Source organism: Dermacentor andersoni, chromosome 8 (assembly GCF_023375885.2).
Source record: "Dermacentor andersoni chromosome 8, qqDerAnde1_hic_scaffold, whole genome shotgun sequence".
NCBI classification, from domain to species: domain Eukaryota; kingdom Metazoa; phylum Arthropoda; class Arachnida; order Ixodida; family Ixodidae; genus Dermacentor; species Dermacentor andersoni.
In genome coordinates, this window is record NC_092821.1 from 144,358,089 (window position 1) to 144,378,778 (window position 20,690).

General features: G+C 42.3%; 1 protein-coding gene across 17 annotated transcripts in view; it reads left to right on the forward strand.

Annotated features, from left to right (window-relative positions):
• The window catches only part of LOC129384282 (uncharacterized), a 667,107-nt gene that overhangs the window by 353,272 nt on the left and 293,145 nt on the right, over positions 1–20,690 (forward strand). The window lies entirely within an intron of this gene.

Sequence of the window (20,690 nt, forward strand, 5' to 3'; positions counted from 1 at the left end):
CCTACGTTCATGTTTTTTTCTTGGGAAACGAGGATTCGCAGCTATTTATTCGAAGCTTTTCGAGGCTGCCTAGTTTTAGCAGCAGGGCGTTTCACAGCTGTCAAGCGGGGTCGTTTGCCTGCAAGCGGAGGTGCCCTAGATTCTCTTCAAATATTACTCGATTGCTCAGAAACAACATGGGCGAAGTTCTTTGTGATATTAGACATTTACTTCAGTTTTCTTATTTCATATTCGCATACCGCCTGTCAAACGAACAGCAATTGTACATATCCCGGCTACTGATCGTCTATAGCATTCTGCTCCGGATTGTTTGAGTAATTGATTGATTGATTGATTGATTGATTGATTGATTGATTGATTGATTGATTGATTGATTGATTGATTGATTGATTGATTGATTGATTGAACGAGCTCGTGATTCCAAAAAAAGCACGGCGTCTCAGCGAGACGCTTCAATTGATGGTATTGAATTTGTGCATACTACGTATCATTCATACCTTGCACCTAAATCTTACTTATTGAAGTGTAACCTCAGCTTCCCATTCTTTCAAATTTTATACTGGAAGCACTAGAGACACGCTGCGTTCATGGTACTCACATGGGCTGCGGCTCACACTTCGTGATGTCTAGACGGATTTATAGGATAAGAGTGCCATTCTAGCACAATTGACACTGTGATAATTTTTTTTATAAAAGAGCCCTGACAAAGTTCGTCGATTGCTCAATAAAGTTACCTTCTTGATACCCACTTTCTGGAGGGATTTATTAACCAAAAGATAGAGAAGAACCCGCTTGCCACGAAACTGTTTGTGTGGGAGAAGTTATTAGGGCACCTAACTTCCAAGGGCTACTGGCATCGAAACGAGAACACAAAGGCCTGCAAACCCTGTTTACTGTCCGTCTCGTGCACCCATGTGCAACCACTTTTATACATTGTCTTGATTGAACGAAGTTATATGTAAAAAAAAAGCCAAAGGTGCTCACGTTAACATAATATGGGTTACTACAGAAATGCTTTCGTTGTAACGCGCCATTTCCATCACTGTAAAAAGAAACCCTGTCTATTTTACTACGGACTAACTTTCTTTCGAACGAAACTTCCTGCACCAGAGAAACCTCGTTCTCTGATGCATACTTCCTAAAATATCAGTTTTTGTCTGGATTCAAGCTACATAAAACTTAATTAAGGCGCCCCCAAACAACAATGACAGTCTACGTGTAAGTGATATCACGAAAAGATACAGCCATCACTTTGTGACGTATGTTAATGCCGTACTTTCGGTGTATATGTTTAGAAAGCATGATATAGCGCAAAGCCACCATTGAAACACTTCGGGGACGCACAACGCAACAAAAGCATGTGTGCAGCGAAGCATTCTGTCAACGGCTTTGCGCATCCCTCAGGTGACAAGCGCGGCGACTGCATGGGAAGCACAGTTTTTTTTTTTACCTTGATGGTACCGTGAGCCGCTGCCCGGTCACGCACAACGACAAATCTAATTTGGAGCCAGGGTTACCGGAAGTTCTTCAGCGATGGGGAATTGCGCAAGCGATTACTGCGCTGCTGTTAGGCAATTTGACGACAGTTCTTGATTATCAAGCCATCTGAAACGTGACGTGAAGACAGGGAAAACTGCGGCAGCGTCCTGTTTTTTCCACGCGTGCCTTACACTCTTAGACAAATGTAAACTCTTTGGGGTGCACATTTCCCACACAGCGATAATCGTCACCTGTCTTGCTTGCGTTTGTTTCTTGAAAATGCTGCGCTGGCTACTTTCTTGGCAGGCTGTCATGCTGATAACGCGCATGCCATTTGTGACTTGGAAGTACCGGGCTCGCAGCGTTAAAGAAAGGAAACAAGAATTATCGTTGTGTGGCGAAATACGACCCAAAGGGGGCAATTTTGTTTAAGGGTGTAGTGTCGGTACTATATTACTAATACTATATTACTATATAATATATTACTAATACTATAGTACTAATACTATATTAAATTAATGACTAAGGTTGAGCCACCAGAGCAGATCGTATAACGAATTTTACAAAATTGTCACTGGAGCGAGTTTAAGGGCTAAAATTAACATTTCTCTGGTGGTAAACAGTTTCATACCAGCCAGCGCTAAGCAGACCACTCTGTTCTTCTTTAATGGCACTTCAGACTACAATTCACATCTAAAAGATGAAATATGATATATGTATATATATATATATATATATATATATATATATATATATATATATATATATATATATATATATATATATAGGACTGAATTTGATCGTCTGGGTACGTAAAGAGCCAATAAGTGTCGCCCAGTACTAATCAGTCAGGCCCTTTCCGGACTATACCATGAAAGCGAGGTCAATTAAAGGGCACGCATTGTAAAGAGTTCTTTGCCACGACACAGTTCTGCAACCACGTGGCAGAATAGGGTCTCCGTTCTCAGTTGTGATGTTCCCATTAATTGCATGAACGGAAAACATTCGACAAGCTATGGTGAAGCCTGCGCACTGCTGCAGTGTTTCCCCTTCAGATACAGGACTCGAAATCAACTAGATTAGTATCGGCCGGGGTGTGTACGTGTGTCCCAACTGTAGTGGAATGTTTCATAAGTTTCTGTAAATAAAACTGGTTCGACGGACAGATAGCAATTAAAGACGCGAATAAAGGGCAGGAAAAATCCTGGTTTGCGAAGCACCGGTGTAGAAATTTTTTGCCCTATCATCTTCGCCGCCAAGGTTCGTGACAAACTTCATGCCTCGTTTACGCACTGCACGCGAACAACTCCACATGCTTCAATTGCCCTGTCAGTGACATGTGCGGATGGCTCGCGTTTTGTATTGCGCGCCTAATTAAATGGCGTTGCAAAAATTGTACGCCTGAAACGCAGGATGTCATGTGTCCCGGTGAAGAATAAGCGTCCTGAATCCGCACCCAAAACAACCTCCATTCATACGCACCCCATACGCCATAAATTAGGGCGGGAAATTTGTGTCGTTACCGGTAGTAGAAATTTGAGCTTGAAATTGCTTTTCAGTTACAACGTGAATCCTCATATTAGACGTGATCCGGTGAAATATGGCGTTGTAATGAGTGCAATAAGGCAACAACCTGTTTAAAAAGCGAGTGCATTCTTGCTTGTGGCAGATATAGCACTTTGAGACGCTATATCTGATTCTGCACCCCTACCGAAATCCGCATATTATTATTAGGCATGATATGCCCAATGAAGCGGAAAGTCCGCCGGCCGTTGTTCTCATCAGACGGTACCAAAACCCACGTGACCAATTGATTACGTCACGTTCCCGGCGCCGCTGGACCTGTACGGCTCGCACTTCGACATCCCAAAGTTAACAACAACAGCGGTTCCCGCCCAAAGCACTGACCTGACCCCCTCCCAAAATTGTATTAAGGTGTTATAAACTGTAATAAAGTGGATTAAGTTGAACTACGCTGAACTGAAGTTGAATAACGTAGATTAAAGTTGCTACAAATTCAAGCACGTTGAATTAAGGTGTATAAAAGTCGAGCTTTAATTTAAGGTGATAACTTAGACTTGTCCCAATACTTTTGCATTCAAATCACGTGAGGATACTGAAGCGACTGCTAATTTCTTTTTCGGTCTCTGCGTCATGGCAGCTCGCGCTTTTAGGTGCCACGCGAGATAGTATACGCTTTCGAGATCGTTTCGGGCTGTAATATAATAGACTGTAATGTTTGTTTCCTTAAACACAAAAAAAATCGGCGTTATACCTTTGCTGTCTCGAACAGAGTTCTCAACTTCATCGGCCCGTTGCTATCGTCACACATGCAGTTTCTCACCTGGCACAAAAATATGTTGGTCTATCTTATAAGGGCCTTAAGAAGCAAGTGTTATGCGGAATAGCCAGCTACCTGTAATATCATTTGCATGAGATGAATTCCTCACAGTACGCGGGGTATGCATATATTTTTTTGCTTGTTGTCAACATTGGTTGGTAGCTCACCGCTGCTGTCTCATTTCTACGTGTGCATGAATCAATTTGTCGTTCTTGTTAAAACTGTTTCTTTGTGGCTACAAAATATATATTTATCGTCTCGGTTATTTCTTAGCAATGACCGATGGACGCGTCGTTCCCAATTACTGCTACGCAATCAATGCTCCGTTGAAGGATTGTGTATGTGTTGAAAGTCCTAAGAATGAAGCATTATATATATATATATATATATATATATATATATATATATATATATATATATATATAAACTGCTGTTTTTCGACGCTGCTACTCTAGTCTCGGACAAATTGCATTCCTCCTTAGGAAAAAAAAGAACTATTGTATAGGAGACGACGAAACTGTGCCTCGATCTAGCCCAGTCTCGGAAGACCGCGGCCCCATGCGGAGCTACGTGATTTATTTCTTTCATAGCCTGCCGGACCTGCACTCATTCGCGGTACTGAAAGTAATCAAGAGCTGTGATACGTGGACATGTTCTCATCGCGTGTAGTCTTTGGCAATCCTTCTGAAGAGCGCTTGCATTTCGCTATGCCAAAGCAAGTGAAGATGTTGGAGCACGTAGGTGGAGATTATACGAAGCAGTGTGGGGATAGATTATATTGTGACGTACAAAGGAGCAGTCCTCCTCGCTGTGTCGTGCTTTCTTTGAGGCCATGGGCTACAGACACGCAATTAAGTGCTCTCGTGGCGTGATTAGACGGTGCAGCCCGCACGGTGGACCTGGCAAACTATGAAAGCGAATCACCTGTTTCTTCTTACTCGGATCCGCGTTTCGATTCCTCTTCGAATCAACGTGCTCCTTATTAGGAAACCTGCTTTCCTGCTCCGCACAAAAATACGTGCGTGGATGATACGTGCGTGGTGGTGCGTGGCGAGAGTTTGATAGCGCATGCCTACAAACATCGTGTCATTCTGGAAATTCATTTCAAATGGAGGCGCCTGACAAGCTCTCCAGGCACAACTCGGAAATTGCAATAGGGGCCTTAAAGTAATGAATAACAAAGTTGATTCGTAAATTTGTGTTAGTTTTTTGGATATGTGTTTTGATTTTTCCTGCAAAGAATGTCCATCTAATGGAAGATTCCAGTTCAAACACTAGAATTATGTTATTTGCAGTAGGCAATCTACAAAAAGTGGATAAAACTTAAAATTGATCACCCGTTCCATATATATATATATATATATATATATATATATATATATATATATATATATATATATATATATATATATATATATATATATATATATATATATATATATTCCGAGTCATGTTCTGCACATCTGCTCTGTCACGCGATCAAGGCGCCTTAGCAATTGTCTTCTGAAAAGTAAAGCACGTTGCTGTTTCGCAGGCTAACTTCTGCCTCAACTACGACTGAACTCCCACCATAGCTGTAGTTATAACTGTGCCGTTATCGCTTACCTCTTTTTGAGATTTCATCGTGTAGAGTGGGCCCCTAAGCTAATGTTACTTTCCGAGTTAAATGCCGACTGCCTATTACGAAACTCCAAAGTTTTCGGCGCGTCACAAAACCCATCAACTTCTGAGTTCGTTCTTCTTTCCCTTAGCGCCTACATCTGGTAACGAATATAGAGAACTTGTGTGTTCATTGTGCCCGTAGTGTTGCTAGGTCTGCAGCCAATCCAGATAGCGCGGTTTAATAAGTCTCCATTCTGAAGATTACTACTACGGAGGAAGTTATTTTATATTCAGAGCACTCGCAGCTAAGAACTCACTCATTCTGCTATTTCTTCTACAGCGACCTTGCCGCGACTTCCTTCTTCACTCAACTCTGATTCTAGTGGAAAAGTTCATTACGTAAAGTGATTCCCGTGGGCTTACGGACACATGTTCTCGAGATGTGACAAGATTCCGAGTATAGTAAGTAAGCTTTTGCTTGTGGAATGCTCTGGCCAATAAAATGCTGCGCAGAGAGGAAAATGACTTTAGGATGGACTGAGAACTTCGTTGTAAATTTATATCTCGCCATTCAGTATGACTCACTGTCGTCTCAAGTAAAGTAATTTCATTTCCTTTCTGCAGCTCACAACGCCTGCCCTTTCAATCATTGTCCGTGTCAAGTCTTGCAAGAGTCCATAGCTTGCTGAATCCACATTCTCTATAAATGTGACAATCTGAAGTTTGCAGGACAATAATTCTGCTAGAATCTGAGGAACGCAGGCGCCTCCTACCAAAAAAAAAAATGATGTTGCGCTAACTTTTACTGATGTTGTCAATACGTAAAGCCAGAACCAAAAGCATTCGCAAGTTTCCCTAAATCATTTCTGATAGTTGGTTCGTTTATACTTTTTTTACACATATGAAAGTTTTACTATGGGCGCTAGAGCTGATGTAGTCGCATTATCTATAGAATTACACATCGTCAGTTATCTTCTGGTTGTGCAACATTCAATGTTATATTCTAAGCCCTGTGACAAGGACATCTATTCAAGGGCTGGAATTAAATCAGAAAGATATACTTGTCTGTGCAATAACGAGATAAAGGAGAAAAGAAAAAAAATGCATACTTTCTCCATCCTCCACGCTGAACAGTATGCTAAATGGACAATCGTTTACGAACACTGAATTCGTTCATTGTTCTGAAAGGCATTTTTGTTCAGCATAAATATTAGGAGGTCGTGTTATGCACAGGGAGGTCCTCTGTTTCCTCAGCCTACTCCGAGACAAACGTTTACCGAATATTTAATATCTCTACGGTTCGGCGTAGACTCACGTTTTCATGCAATCAGGGCCAATGCAAACTTCTCTTTTTCCTGTCGTACTGCTTTTTCTTCAAAGGGTACGTAATATATCTATTTCCGAAAAAAAATGCGCCGCGTTTCTTTTTTGTTTTCACGTTGACACTTAAGCAGGCTTTTTTTCTCCCACAAGTGCAATTAAAAACAAGTCGGAGTATGCGCTTCTGTTCGAACGAAAATACACGCTGCCGAACGTATAGCTTTTTCTGAGTACTTCTTAAACGCAAGGACCTGTTCCACTTGTTTAGCGGATAATATTAAGGCGAATTGTTAACTCGAAAAGTCATATTTAAACAGGTGGAACAAGTTCAATTTATTTCGCGTATACGCGCCTGACAGGAAACTCCGGGGGCATTTCTTTTTCCTTCTTTTTCCTTCTTTTTTCCTTCCTTGCCGTTGCCCCTTTATCACTGCTCTATCTCTCTCTCTCTCTCGCAGTAATCACGTAACCAACATTTCGGTGAATAGAAATGACTGCTCATTTGAAGCCTTGACGTATAGACCAGGTACCTTGTAGAAACGCTGGTTACAGCCGGAGGCTTTCATTGTTAGCACGCTGGCAGTGAATTCAAGCCTGCCATTTTTCCGGGAATGGTTTCACCTGTTTTGTTTCTTTGTACTCAGTGTTTCAAGGAAGGACTTGAATTGATTATCGAATGCATTAGCTAGTAATGCAGGCAATTTTTTTTCATTGTCGCTTCAATGGACGTGGCGTGAGTCTGTATGCGCGTGAGCAATCGATGGCGCAGTTAAAAGGGCAAAGACTTGACGATTGAATCATACTCGCAAGTGAGAAACAAACCAAAATGTCAGTGTAAAGAAAACCAGCGACATAATGCAGACCCATCAAATATGGTCTGGAGAAAATTAGGCACGCCTGATGAAGGGTAGAAGAGCGATATGTTTTGGTAGAAGAACGGTACGGCGAATTCCCAGTTTTGTAATTGCTGCCATCGACTTGTACTTTTACTCCCTGTATGGCCCTAGGCATCGTTTTAAGTCCCCTGCAGTAGGGAGACTTCTCCAAATGATCTCCGGGTCTCTCGTTTCGTATGTATGTATACATTACACCTCATACTAACATCCCAGTAGTTCCTGAGCTGATCGTTATATCGAATGTTTCCTTCCTTTAGGGGCCCCCGAACTTTTGCAAACCCATATCCCCAGTTTCGCTTTCAATCAATCAGTCAATTTTATCGTTTGTGTCACATATAATGACATGCTATCTTTTTTACAGGTAGGACCCCATAGCCCTTTGAAGGGTTGTGGCAGGAGTCCGTTCATTAACATAACTGATTACAAATGAATAACAAGACAAAAAATACAAATGTTACAATAGCAATGTTACAAATGCGTGCAAAGTGTTTTTTTTTTTTTTGTTAACACGGTACCATTGTAAGTTAAGTAGATGCACGCGAACAAGTTGCTTCTATAAATGAAAAGATGGTGATGATGTGATTAAAACCCATGCATCAATCAAATCAAATCAATTCTTGCCAACAACCGATTACCAAAATGATCAGTGAGCACCATTTGTAATATAACTGATCTTATTGGCGGAGTGACTTTGTCTAGGCCCATTTTATAAACATTGTTCTTCATTTTAATGCAGGCGATGCTTTAATGAACTGTCACGCGTGAACATAAATGATTACCTGTGGAATCGTTTAAGTTTTGCGATCAGGGCCTGTATAGCGTGAAACAATCTTATTCTGACATTAGTCCAATCTTGTGACGTTAAGATTACGTACCCCCCGAAGCAAGCATCGGGCGGTGACCTGCTGGCTTGTTTGAACAGCTCAAATAAACGCTATACTCGTTTATAAGATGTCACTTTTCCGTTTGGCTGACAAGAGGTGAAGAGCGCACACTAGTGCAGATGGTTTCAGTGGATTCCAAGCTAGCGCAGTGATGGTAGATCAATGAATCAGGAGGGTTGTGGTGGCGTCTGCGATTGGTCCGCTTTCCCTTGCTTAGTTGGCGGTGGCCGGTTGCAAATTGCGGCGGCCTACAAATGAAGGGTAAAAATGTCGCTATACAAATCCTCATCGAACAAGAATTGACATAGCGACGTGGTAAACGTAACCGAAAGGGCTCGACAGCGCACACAAAACTTTATTATGCGCAGGAGAGAGAGAGAGATAAATAGACGAAAGGAAAGGCAGGTAGGTTAACCAGACGCGCGTTTGGTTTGCTACCCTGCACCGGGAGAAGGGGTACAGGAATGGAAAGACATAGAGAGAAAGGAGATAACAAATTCATTTTCCCCGGCCCCTCCGAGTAGCGAGTGCCTGAGCAATCAGTCGGTAGACATCTTTTATTCCTTTCGGAACGGGGAAGTCTCCGGCTAATAAAAAAATGAATTTTGTGGCGCTTATTATTTCATCTTTATTGCGTACGCATCACATTGACGCGGGGAGCTGTCGTGGCTTTGTGACGCCTCGGGAAGAAAAGTCAAAGTGGACGATGCCCGAAAAAATTTTGTCCGGTAGCACAGAGCTCCTTGGGAGAGGCGCAGAATCGCGAATAATTTTTCGTTCCGCCAAATCACGCGTAATCACTGCGTACTCAACATTTTTTTTTTTTTGGCATCGCGTGACAGACAAGTGAAGTGGGGCTGTACGAAAAATGTTTTGGCCACACATGTAGGGCTAGTGGGGAAATTAAAAAAAAAAGCACATTGCAATAGCTTTACGTAACAGCGCCCTGGTATATCACTCTTGTGTTACGCAATTAACTGTTTTAGAGTATACTGAACCTTCCAATTAGTTGAAACGAGAAACTGGTAAAGCATACTATTTTCCCGAATGCGATGGGAATACGGATATTGATTTAAGTATAGTTTACGTCAACGCTATTAGTAATAAGTCACCTAGACAACCGCTGACAATATCGAACACGGTGCCTGAAATTATCCGCAACACTTCTCTTATGCAAAACTTTTCGAAGAGCGTTCAAGCCAGCAACACTTTGTTAACGGAAAAAGAAGCATGAACTCGCACTCCTGCTTTCTTAGTTGTTATAACGATGAATGGTATATGTTGTTTAAAAAATAATACCTCTAATCGGCTGTATTGTTGTAACAGGATAAATACAGGACCTCGACGTGCTTTCATGCTGACGAAGCCGTGCTGTCCTGCGTATGATGCCTGTGCGGTTCTCGTGCTTTTTCCCGTGAATATCGTACGGACTCGTATGTAATATCTTTGGCTTCCGTTTTGAGCAAGCTGTATATTCTTGCGAGAAAAAGTATTCGCGCCCTCCCCCCCACTCCCCTTGGTTTCGTTATGGCCTTAATGTTGGCAAAACGCTAGCAAAAATTTCCTTGTTTATACTTCATGACGTTACTTTAAGGCATGCAACTACGCTTCAGACAAGAATAAAAGTTAATCATTCTGTCCAGTGCCACGCTTTAAAAAAAATGCTGGCGAAGCTGTGGCTTTTGCCCATGACGGCACACTTGAATATGAGATCGGGAAAGAGAATAACGCAGTAAAGAACACAATAACACTAAAGAAGACGATAAAACGCTTAGCGTCACTTTTCGTATAGTAATGTGCGCTAAGGGCTTAATGCGAAAGTGGCGCTGTGCAATTTTCAAGAACACTGATTCAGCCAAAACATGCGTATGAACAGGCTCGGCTCTGTGGCGTTTGCAACAAATCGTTTCTCATAATAATGCGCGGATGATATAGAAACTGGTAGAAGTGCTGAATGGGCGTTAGGCTTAACAGCTTATTTGCAAAATTAGAACGCATACTTGCTTTGAAAGTTCCAGTGTCATGCCTAACATTGATTTCCGTAACATAACCCATACGTAGGCCATTAGGCCATACGTAGGTGCGGAGCAAGAATATGGGTACATCTCACTGTGTGAAATCTGGTTGAGCTTTTCACATACAACGAATGCAAACATTGGTGTGCGCAGAAGATTTCCTTCCACAACATAAAGCTTCTTGCCTCATCGATGCCCGACGGTGTTACAAGGAGTACCACTGTTTCTTAAGTGCGAATTTGTGTACGGTCGTTCGAGAAAGCTCCTTCCTCTGCGCTTTTCCATTTTATCTTAGGCCTGCGTCCTCAAGATGTCTGAGAGAAAGCTTCTCTTTCCTAAGCACATATATTGATAAGATGGAAGAATAAATGTCTTGTGTTACTCGTCTGTGGTTGCCTGTTATTGGCCTTCTGCTTTCTTTTGCATCTTTCAGGAAACAATATCGATCATCGCAGTAAGCTCTTGTATTCGTAAAATATACAAACATATATACGCACTGCAAGAAAGTGAAAGTGAGAAGCAGGCTGGCAACTGCCACCAGAAGCTCCTGTATCCACACATGGAAAAATTCTTACCAATGAAGGAAGGAATAGACTTGCTCCATGTAATGTCGCCCAGTTGTTCAATCCTAAGCCCACTATAAAAATACCAAACAAGAAAATGTGAAAGTAAGATATCTTTGACGCATAATATGCAAGCACTTTATTCTTTCAAGACCCACCAGCAAAGAGATAGAGCGCGAAATATGAAGCTAGATGTTCTAAACAATATAATTGCAATATTTTCCGAAAACTAAATATAGTGATATAAAAAAGGAGTCTGCTTAGTAACTCTCACTATTCTCCCTTTCATAGTTATGTATAAACATAGAACGCTGTTAAAACACACAAACACGAGCCTCTCAATACCTTAGAGTAAGAAGGCTATCACGGCAGTTTCTCAACCTTTACTTCAATAATCTTCCTTCAATTCGTAAGCCAACCTCAGCTGTTGCAATAATTCCGAAACTATGCAACTTTCAGGGAAGGCGGAGGTCGATCACTTGCTTTTCTGTTTCAGTTGTTTCTGTTGTGAAACAATGGAATGCCTTTTCTTTGAATGCCACTCTCCGCCTCTTAGAAAAGAAGGCATAGATATGCGAAGCTGCGGGAAAGGATCTGCGCCACTTCCTAGAAAACCTACTGGACGAAATTTCCTCACAAGGTGTCATCGCTTTTTGCTTTCGGCACTACTCAGCGCCACCCGTACCCTTTGATTCGCGTGTACTTATTTAAATTATGAAGCTTGCCTCTTTACATGTACATTGTATATGAACTTGCCTTTCACGTTGGTCCAGATTCAATCTGTTATAAAGCCATCTAATTAACATTGTCATCACCCTTATCATCATCATTATGTTTAAGCAATCTCTAATTGCCCTCGTCAGGCATAAGCTAACTTCATCCTTTGCCTGAAATTTTTCCAGTGTCATCGACTTTTCTCTGAAGATGACAAATTTTATTAAAGCATTTGTAGTTTACGTTCCTACTGCCTGTTGGTAATAAACTTGTCTCACAAACACAGTACCTTGGTCAGGCTTTGCTTGACAAGCATTTCAGCAAAAAGGCCGGAACGCTCTCTCTGTTTACATGGTTAGTTTATTTCTACATTAGCCAGTTGTCATGATTTAAACAAGGTAACAGCTATGCCGGTGTCCTTCATTGTGATGTGTTCTTGTTAACTGAACAGACTACTAGGTGGGCTATTAGAACTACTTTCCACCGTAGATATGATGGAGGATCGCAACGTCATGCTAATTGCTTACAGTTCACGTTTTGTGAGAACACGTGGTCCGCTGTCGTCTTTACACAGATGCTCTCTTTTTCAAGCTGGTTAAAAAAGTTATCCGCTTTAGTGTTGACAAAGCTTGCGAGGGTGTTTGGTACTTCGATCATCATTACACTGAACCGAATAGTTGTCTGAATGTTTCCGGCTTAGCTATAGTAAACACAAGGCTTCTTTTTAAAGCCAAACCTGTGCGTAATTGGGCTAACAGCTAGCGCACTTCATTTATAAATTTTAACGAATTCTAATGGTTGGAATGTTCGGGGAAGTGTTCGGATTATGCTTTAAATATAACGAATGTAGGAGACGCTCTTATTTTGCTGTTATCTTGAAGAGGGTAGACTATTGGCTGCTTTGTTGGTGATCTTTGCGCATAGAAAGTTACCTTTCAACCTCGTCATTCTGCTGTTTGGGCTTTCGTACGTCGCGTAAGGCAAGCGCATGGCTTGATTGCGCGTAAGACATTCGGTATCATCGCCAATGAGCGCTTTTTATTCGTTATTACGAAACTTTGCAATGTAAGCATCCGTGCTTTTTCTAACCTTTGCGAAACCCTCGTATAAAAAGCCTTCGTTAAAAACTGGCAGTTTCGCCCGAAAGGCGTACTATTGACAACGATAGCAAGATTTAGCTTTGTGCTCGGACTTATTAGTTTGGCGTCTCTACGCTGGGCTTCAGCCGCCGGTATGTTTCCTCCGCAGTTCATAAATTTCTTATGGTGTCATACCGAATGCCCTGGCTATATTGTATTTGAACGCGATAGTGTCAAGAGCCCCACGTAGAAAAGAAACAGCTCTGTTGTCTGCGTCAGACGTTTCGCGAAAAACCATTCCGAACCAAAACCACGCGGGCCCTCCACGTGGCGCAGAGGCGGTGCTGAACTAATTGAACCGCTCAAAGTAAAATGCGTCAGAAAAATTGTTAGGTACGACCTAAGCACAACCTACAGACATGATAGCATCGGAGTTTAATTAGAATATACCAGAAAACATAATTCTGTCGCGTGGAAATTCAAACACGAACCTCTCTTCCTTGTGGCGCGGGCCGCAGGGTCCTTGCAACAACACCATCGCGTTCGGCTCCGCGCATCCTTAAGAAGGAGGCGATTGTCGGCAAGCGTGAGCAGTCAGATATCTTTGAATGTTATCGTGTTCCACTCTTCAAGGTGAAGCTTAAGCGTCCTCCATTTTTTTTATTTATTCCGTGTGCTTTTCGATAATTGATTCCTGACTCTTCCCACTATTATTGCTCATATTTTAACATGTGATTTCACCTTTAAACATTTACCAAAGAGCATTTAATCTCTCGATGCCTGGAAACTTATTTGTGGCTATAACAAGGAAATAATTCACCGATTTGTTGGCCAATACCCTACAGTGGGGCATGAGCCACAAATTGTGTGGGCGACAAAATTGATTAAATTGAATTGCGGGGTTTGACGTGCCAAAACCACGATCTGACTACGAAGCGCACCCGAATGAGGGACTCCGGCATAATTTGAACTAGCTGGGGTTCAACGTGCACCTAAATCTAAGTACATGGGTGTTCTTGCTTAGAACAACGTGTACGCAGACACACACACACAGACACACAGACTCACATATTATACACACACATATATATATATATATATATATATATATATATATATATATATATATATATATATATATATATATATATATATATATATATATATATATATATATAGTCCTACTGACCGTGGTCTCCATTAATCTAGGCTAAATCAATTAGGCTATCCTGTAGAACGCTGTCCTTGTCTGGCTTCCAGCAAAATTCCTAATCTCCTGGTTTCTTTGTAACCCAAGGTAGACAGAGATGCCGTCTCTAATAAATGCGACTCAGTCAGAGCTTCATGTGAAATGTTAAGCAGAAAACCAAAGTGCCAAGAATTATTCACGAAAATATTTTTTTTCGATGGCGCTGCTCTAATCTAGCAACTCGGGATTCCTCATTGAACAAAAAAGAGAAATAAAAAGCTATGGTACATAGGATACCACCACTGTTTGTGGATTTACCCCAGCCTCAAAAAGCTACTCCGTTTCGAGCGTCCGCTACGCTTCCTTCATAATTTTCGGAGCTGTATTATCCTACCATACTGAAGGCAACCGCAAGTTCTGATACCGCGACACATTCTCATCGCGTGTTTGGCGATAGTTCTTAAGAACACTGTGGGTAGGCGATGCAAGCGCAAACACAAAGAATCATGTAATTAAGTAGAGATTATCCGCTACGACGAGAGAAAATAATATAGCGTGACGTACAAATGTGACGGTGTTCTCGCTGTGTTATGCGTTCTTTCGGGGTATAAGCTAGTCACGCAATTTAGCGCTACCGTCGCGTAGTCTGCAGAGCCCGAACTGCAGACTCGAAAAACTCCGAGACAGAACCGCCTGTGCCTTCTAATTCAGTTGCCTGTTTTCATGCGGTTTTGAATTGGCTGCTCCTTGTGGAAGCTGCTTTTCCGTCTTGCAATCAAATGCCCTTACACGAGAAGGATACAGACAAATAGTTTTTTTTCCCTGTGTATGTGGGAGGAGGGGGGGGGGGGCGAGGGACATGGGGGATATAAAGCCCCTTAAACTTCGTAAAGTAGCGACACTCTCTTCCTCCGCCTTCCCTCTTCCTCGTTTCTCCTCTCTTTCACGCTCCCTCCTCGACCGTGGCGCCGCCTACACCGCTCGAGCGTAGCAACGGCGCCAGCATGCGCTCCTCGCCACTCCGTAGACGCTTCTCCAGCGAAAATGGCGCTGATGCACGGGGTGAGGGCCCACGTGATGCTATGAGGCCAATAGCGACGCGGCGTCGGCCTCGATCAGAGCGCGCGAGGAGGAGGCGGCATTCTTCAAAGCGTGGCACTACTTCACGAAGTTTAAGGAGCTCTAGGGGAGATGCATGTGGGGTTTCTGTGTGTACTTGATTACGTGTTAGTGTGTGCGTGCGCGGGTTTCTAGGTTCGCGCGGTCTCCTTTTGTGTCAGGTTACCACCGCGCCATTTTTAATTGAATGTGTGTAGGAGACGATTGCTTCGAGGTTGGCTCTAGAGATTTCCTGTGGCTTAAGCTTACCAGCTATAAATAACCTCAATCAGATTTATGAACACTAAAAAGAATACGACTAAACAATGGCAATCAGCAATGGTAACTCGTTTCCGACTTGTTTAAACAAAGTTCAATCAAGATTGCTGCGCAGCAAACCACGGAGGATCCCTACCGCAGGTGGTAACACAGTCGAATAAAGTTTGTGAAAAGGCTCAGTGAGCAATTGTTTTCCCTGTGAGCCCTTTGAAAACTACTGAACTTCGATGCAAAATTATCACTGGGCTATGTTATAGGGCCAGCTTTGCTTTAGTGCCGAATTGCTAAATAGACGGGACCTATGCGTACGATTGCTACTAAAGAATATAAATTCACCCACCTGCCTCTTAAGAACACACGTCTGTTCCCCATATTGAGTTCTGCCAATCTGCTCAACCGAGCGATCAATGCACCCAACCATTAACTTCGCGAAAGCTAAACGTGCTGCAGCTTTATTTCCTGGCCTCCTGCTCTTCTTAGCCTTAACTGCCATCACAGCTATGCTCATAGCTTCGGCGCTACTGGTACCTATTTTTCGTATTTAATCTTGCAGAGCCAGCCTAAAAGCTCATATCGCTTTCTGCGTATTAACAAGCTCGGATGTCTTCGACATGTAAAAAAACAAACATCGACGTCAGCTAAATGCGTACACGTGTTGACGATGAGAGCTTGAGCGTTCACCGGGTACGTCGTGTTGGTTGGTCCACAGAAAATTCGCATAGCAAGATTTCGTAAGTCTCAACTCTGTCGTGAACTTCCATCAAGAAATGCGACCCTGTGTATATGGAACTCGTAGCTAATATCTTCCTTTTTGTATTATTTATTCTACTGCAACTTCGCGGAAAGTCGTTCCCTCAACCCTGGAGTGGAAATAGTTTACTTCGTTCAGTGAGTCCTCGTGGCCTTACAGACACAAGTTCTCGAGTTGCGACAAGACTTCAAGTAGTACCCAAGCTGCCGCCCGTAAAGTGCTTTGGCCAATAAAATGGCGCCATAAGAGCGAAATGACATTAGGATGGACAGGAAAGTTTGTTGTACTTTTCTCGGAGTTCTCCCAGTTGCAACTCTCCCAGCTCATTATGATTCACCGTCGTCTCAAAGAAATTATTACATTTTTTTTTCTCCAGGTCACGAGCACTTCGCTTTCTATGCCTCTCCGTGTGAAGAGCATTAGGTCCATCAAGAGCCCATAACTTCCTGCATCTAAACTTTTTATGTTTGCGATAATGTCAAGTTTCTGAGGACCCCAATTCTGTAGAAATCGGAGTGCTGTAGGTCTTTTAGCCGAAGAAATTTGAAGCCACTATATTATTCATGTTGTGAAAGATTGCTTATTGGCGTTGTAAAAGTAAAAAAAAATATATATATAGACAATTTTTTTTCAACAATAGTTTAAAGTGTTATTTGCCATTTTTCTTGTTTTATTTTTTTTTAAATCAACACGTTACTCTTCGTGCCAGTGCTGACATTGTCGCAAACAACGGTAAAATTCCAAGATAGTGCATATTCTGAGAATTCTCCAATACTCTCTGGTATTTTCTGCCGCATCTTACTCACATGCGTACGAAAGTCAGAATGACGAACCGATATAAAGTCCTCTTGTGGCTAAACGAGATGAAAGCGCAAAGAAGTATCCGCATGCTCTTTTTTTATCCTCCATGATGAACAATATGTTACAAGGACAATGTTTTTCGGAGAAAGAAATTGTTCAGAATGTGGCCGGAATTTTCGATTAGGATAAAGACCAGGAGATCGTGTTATGTTGACGTACACTTTTGGGCAAATGTTCGCAGGCCATTTAATCTCTTTATGCTGTTGTACAGGTTTTCGTGGGCCCTTCGAATGCGCACCTTTTCTTCTTGTCGCACCGATGTTAGTCGTAATGCAAATCCAATTGTCATCTGTAAAAAACAAAAAAAACAAAAGCAAAGTCGATATCAAATTTGAAGATTCTTCTCTTGTTGACTCCTAAGAAGCCTTTTCTTTCTCTCCCGCTAGTGTATTCCATACCAGGGCACATTATGGGCTTCAATTTCAACGAAACGCAAAATACCGGTGCGCAGTTTTCTCTTAGTGTTCCAGTCAACGCTAAGCGCAAGGCTACAATGCATATTGGGAATTCTTAAGAGCCCCGACCGGGCGACGCTGTTTGCGTTTTAACGGAAACGAAATAAATTTTGCGAATCGTGTCGATTCCTTGCATCGACGTTCAAAGAGATGAATGTGGTCGAAAGCACATTTTGCTTCTTGCTGCTTATTTTCACCTCTGGCTGTTTGTCCTCGGCTTATGTGAAATCCAGTTATCGCTTGACGCAAAACGTGTATCAAATATCAGGAATTTTTTGTTAATGTTGTCGTGCAATGTACAGCGAAGAGAAGGGCCTCTTATCCGATTGTGCATGCGTCGCGAATAGTCTTACATGCGTTATTTTAGCGCAGAATACCATTTTAACGATGTTCTGGAAAAATGAAAATGAATTCTGGAACGTATTTGAGCGCCAGCGCATATTCGGCAAGGTCTATTGTACACTCGACCCGTGAGTTAAGATTTCGACGTGCGACGAAGGCGTTCGGCGACATATCGCTGTGAATTCTGTGTTCCTTTTCATTCTGGGTGCATGTTTCCCATACAGAAAGTAATATTCAGGAGTCACCAGTTCCTTCGCAGTCACTATATACCCCGTGACAGCATTAACGTTTGTATTCACGATTGAGCTTAAGGTTTAGCCACCCTCTACACTTTACGTAGTGCAGAAAAATACTGCTTCTCACCCAGAATGCGTTCTCGAATCCCATCCGCCTGCAGGCAGCAACGTTATCCCGTATTTTTTTTATTTAGTGAGAATTCTCTAGGGGATGAAGGAAGCGCCGTCAGGTAGACTCGTCTGATGATCCGGTGCCTCGACGTAGACAAATCCTCTTGTAGAAACGTTGGTTCCGTGCTGAGGCTTGCACTGTTTGACCACTATTTTCCCAATGTTGATGAATTGAAGCCTCCATCCCCCTGTGAATGGTTTTACTTACATTTATTTCTCTCTGTAGTGTTTGTTTTAGGGGAGGTTTTGATGGGATTAACAAAAAGATCGGATCTTGCAGAGAGGTGATCAATGTGTTTTTTTTTCACCGTCAATGTGGCGGAGGTGGCGAAAAGTGGTATGTGTGAGGAAAAAAATATATTTTGAAATGATATGTTTGCGTAGAAGAACATCGCATATCTGATGCCAAGCTGCTCATTCAGTTTTGTCAAACGGCAAGTAATCTAGTTGGGCCAGCTCAGACAAAAAACGATAAGAGAATATATATATATATATATACACCCGGCGCAGTCTCTGACTTTGGGACCCTTGTCTGTATACTATGTTTCGTAACAAATTGTTTTGAACGAATAATAAACTGAAACTGATGTATATATATATATATATATATATATATATATATATATATATATATATAAGCGGTGGGTCTCACTCGCGCCCTTTTCACAGAAACAAGTAAACACACTGCACGTTACAACTAACACGTCACAGGAATAATCACAGCTCGTTCAATCAAACGCTATAGATCGCACTTACACAAAGCAAGCCACACCCACACGCACACACAAAATAAATATATAGCAGAGCAAGCAATGACATTCTGTAAACACCGAACTGAAATAAAAGAACATTGAAAAGCTAAATTTCTCAAAATTCAGTGCGGGCAAGCACCACTGCAGCACAGAAGCGCAAGTAAAAAATTGTTTCTTGCAGAACCCACTCGAGCAATTCTCAGCGATTCGCGTCCGTTCAAGGAATTTTATCAAAGCGCCCACTGCACGCTTCTGTAGTTGAATTGATGGCCCTGACCACTAATATATTGGCTCTCCAAGTAAAACGTGCTAGCCGATAACCACAATTAGAAAGCTATGCGTGGATGCCGAATTGAAGCCACTATTGGCGCCAAAGAATAGGCTCTTGCTAGAAACATTGTATCTGGAATTTGTGTTCAGAGAAAAATCTATTTGAAAGATTCGCTGGAGTTTATTACCGCTTGAGTCAGCATCTCCTTTCGCAGAGATTTAGCGGCAGCATTGATAACTATCTCCCAAAGCATCAGTGTATTTCTGCCAGACATTTCCGATGTCCGTTTCCCTAAATTCGCTGCAGGCACTGGAGGTCAAGCAAATGCACATGGTTCATACTCTCTAAAACTACCAGACGGAAAATTTATACCATCTGATCTACCCGTCAGCGGTTGCCGTATAGGTCCCTACGTTCACCGGCTAGAGTGACCTGTTGTGCGAAGCACCATCGCTAAAAATTCCTCATTGCGGCGCGTTAACTTTCTTGGTGCGCCAATATGCTTATGTATTCCCTGAAACACAGTATCGTTTTCTTATAATGGGGTCCCGTTACTGAAATAGCCTGCTTGATGAAGTTCGTCGATCGGGCATTCTCGAGTGCAATGACTGTGCTAGTATCCGGTGCTTTATCAGTGCCTTTCATCGGGCTACCTTGTGTCAGATATGTGCGGGGAATCGCGTAGATGCAACGCACGTTTTTTAAAATCTGCGAGAAACGAAACTGTCGTGAAGTGGCGAATGAGCTTCTATAAGTTAGCCCGTTACATTTCGGCAACATTGGTGTAAAAAAAAAAAAAAGCTGGCGTGCGCTCGAGCTCTCCCGTGCTACCCAATGTGACAACTCTTATAGTGCCTTCTATTTCTTCACTTCTTCCTATTCATTTGAAACGCACCACCCGTTTCCTGGCTGATTCCCCTTTGTGGGTAAGCGCCATACCATTGAAATCATCGTCCTCTTGAACACGTAGCGGTCACCTCAATGGGCTAGGTGGCGTTGGCACCATAAAAATATACGCGCGATTGTGGCCTAATAGTAAAGTATGCAAAAAAAGGTTAGACGTGCAGATTTGCTTTATTGAATAAATTGTGCTCTTGGCGACATATATTTGTCGCAATGAGGATATTTAAGTTAGCACGGAATAATTTTGTAGAAAGCAAGACCTCCTAACCTGGTCACCTAATAGGGTTGTAAAGATGACAACCTGCATGCCAGCTATTCGTCGGGAGAGCAGGAGACGCGTCCAGCCAGCCTCCATGTTGAAATCAACTTTTTCTAAACATCAGGAAAGTCCAGGAGAGTTCGCGGACAAAGACTGCCTGTAAAAAGTTTCTTTTTCTACGCTGTGCATGTATAGCAGATGAGCGTTCAATGCCATTATATCAGAGCGCT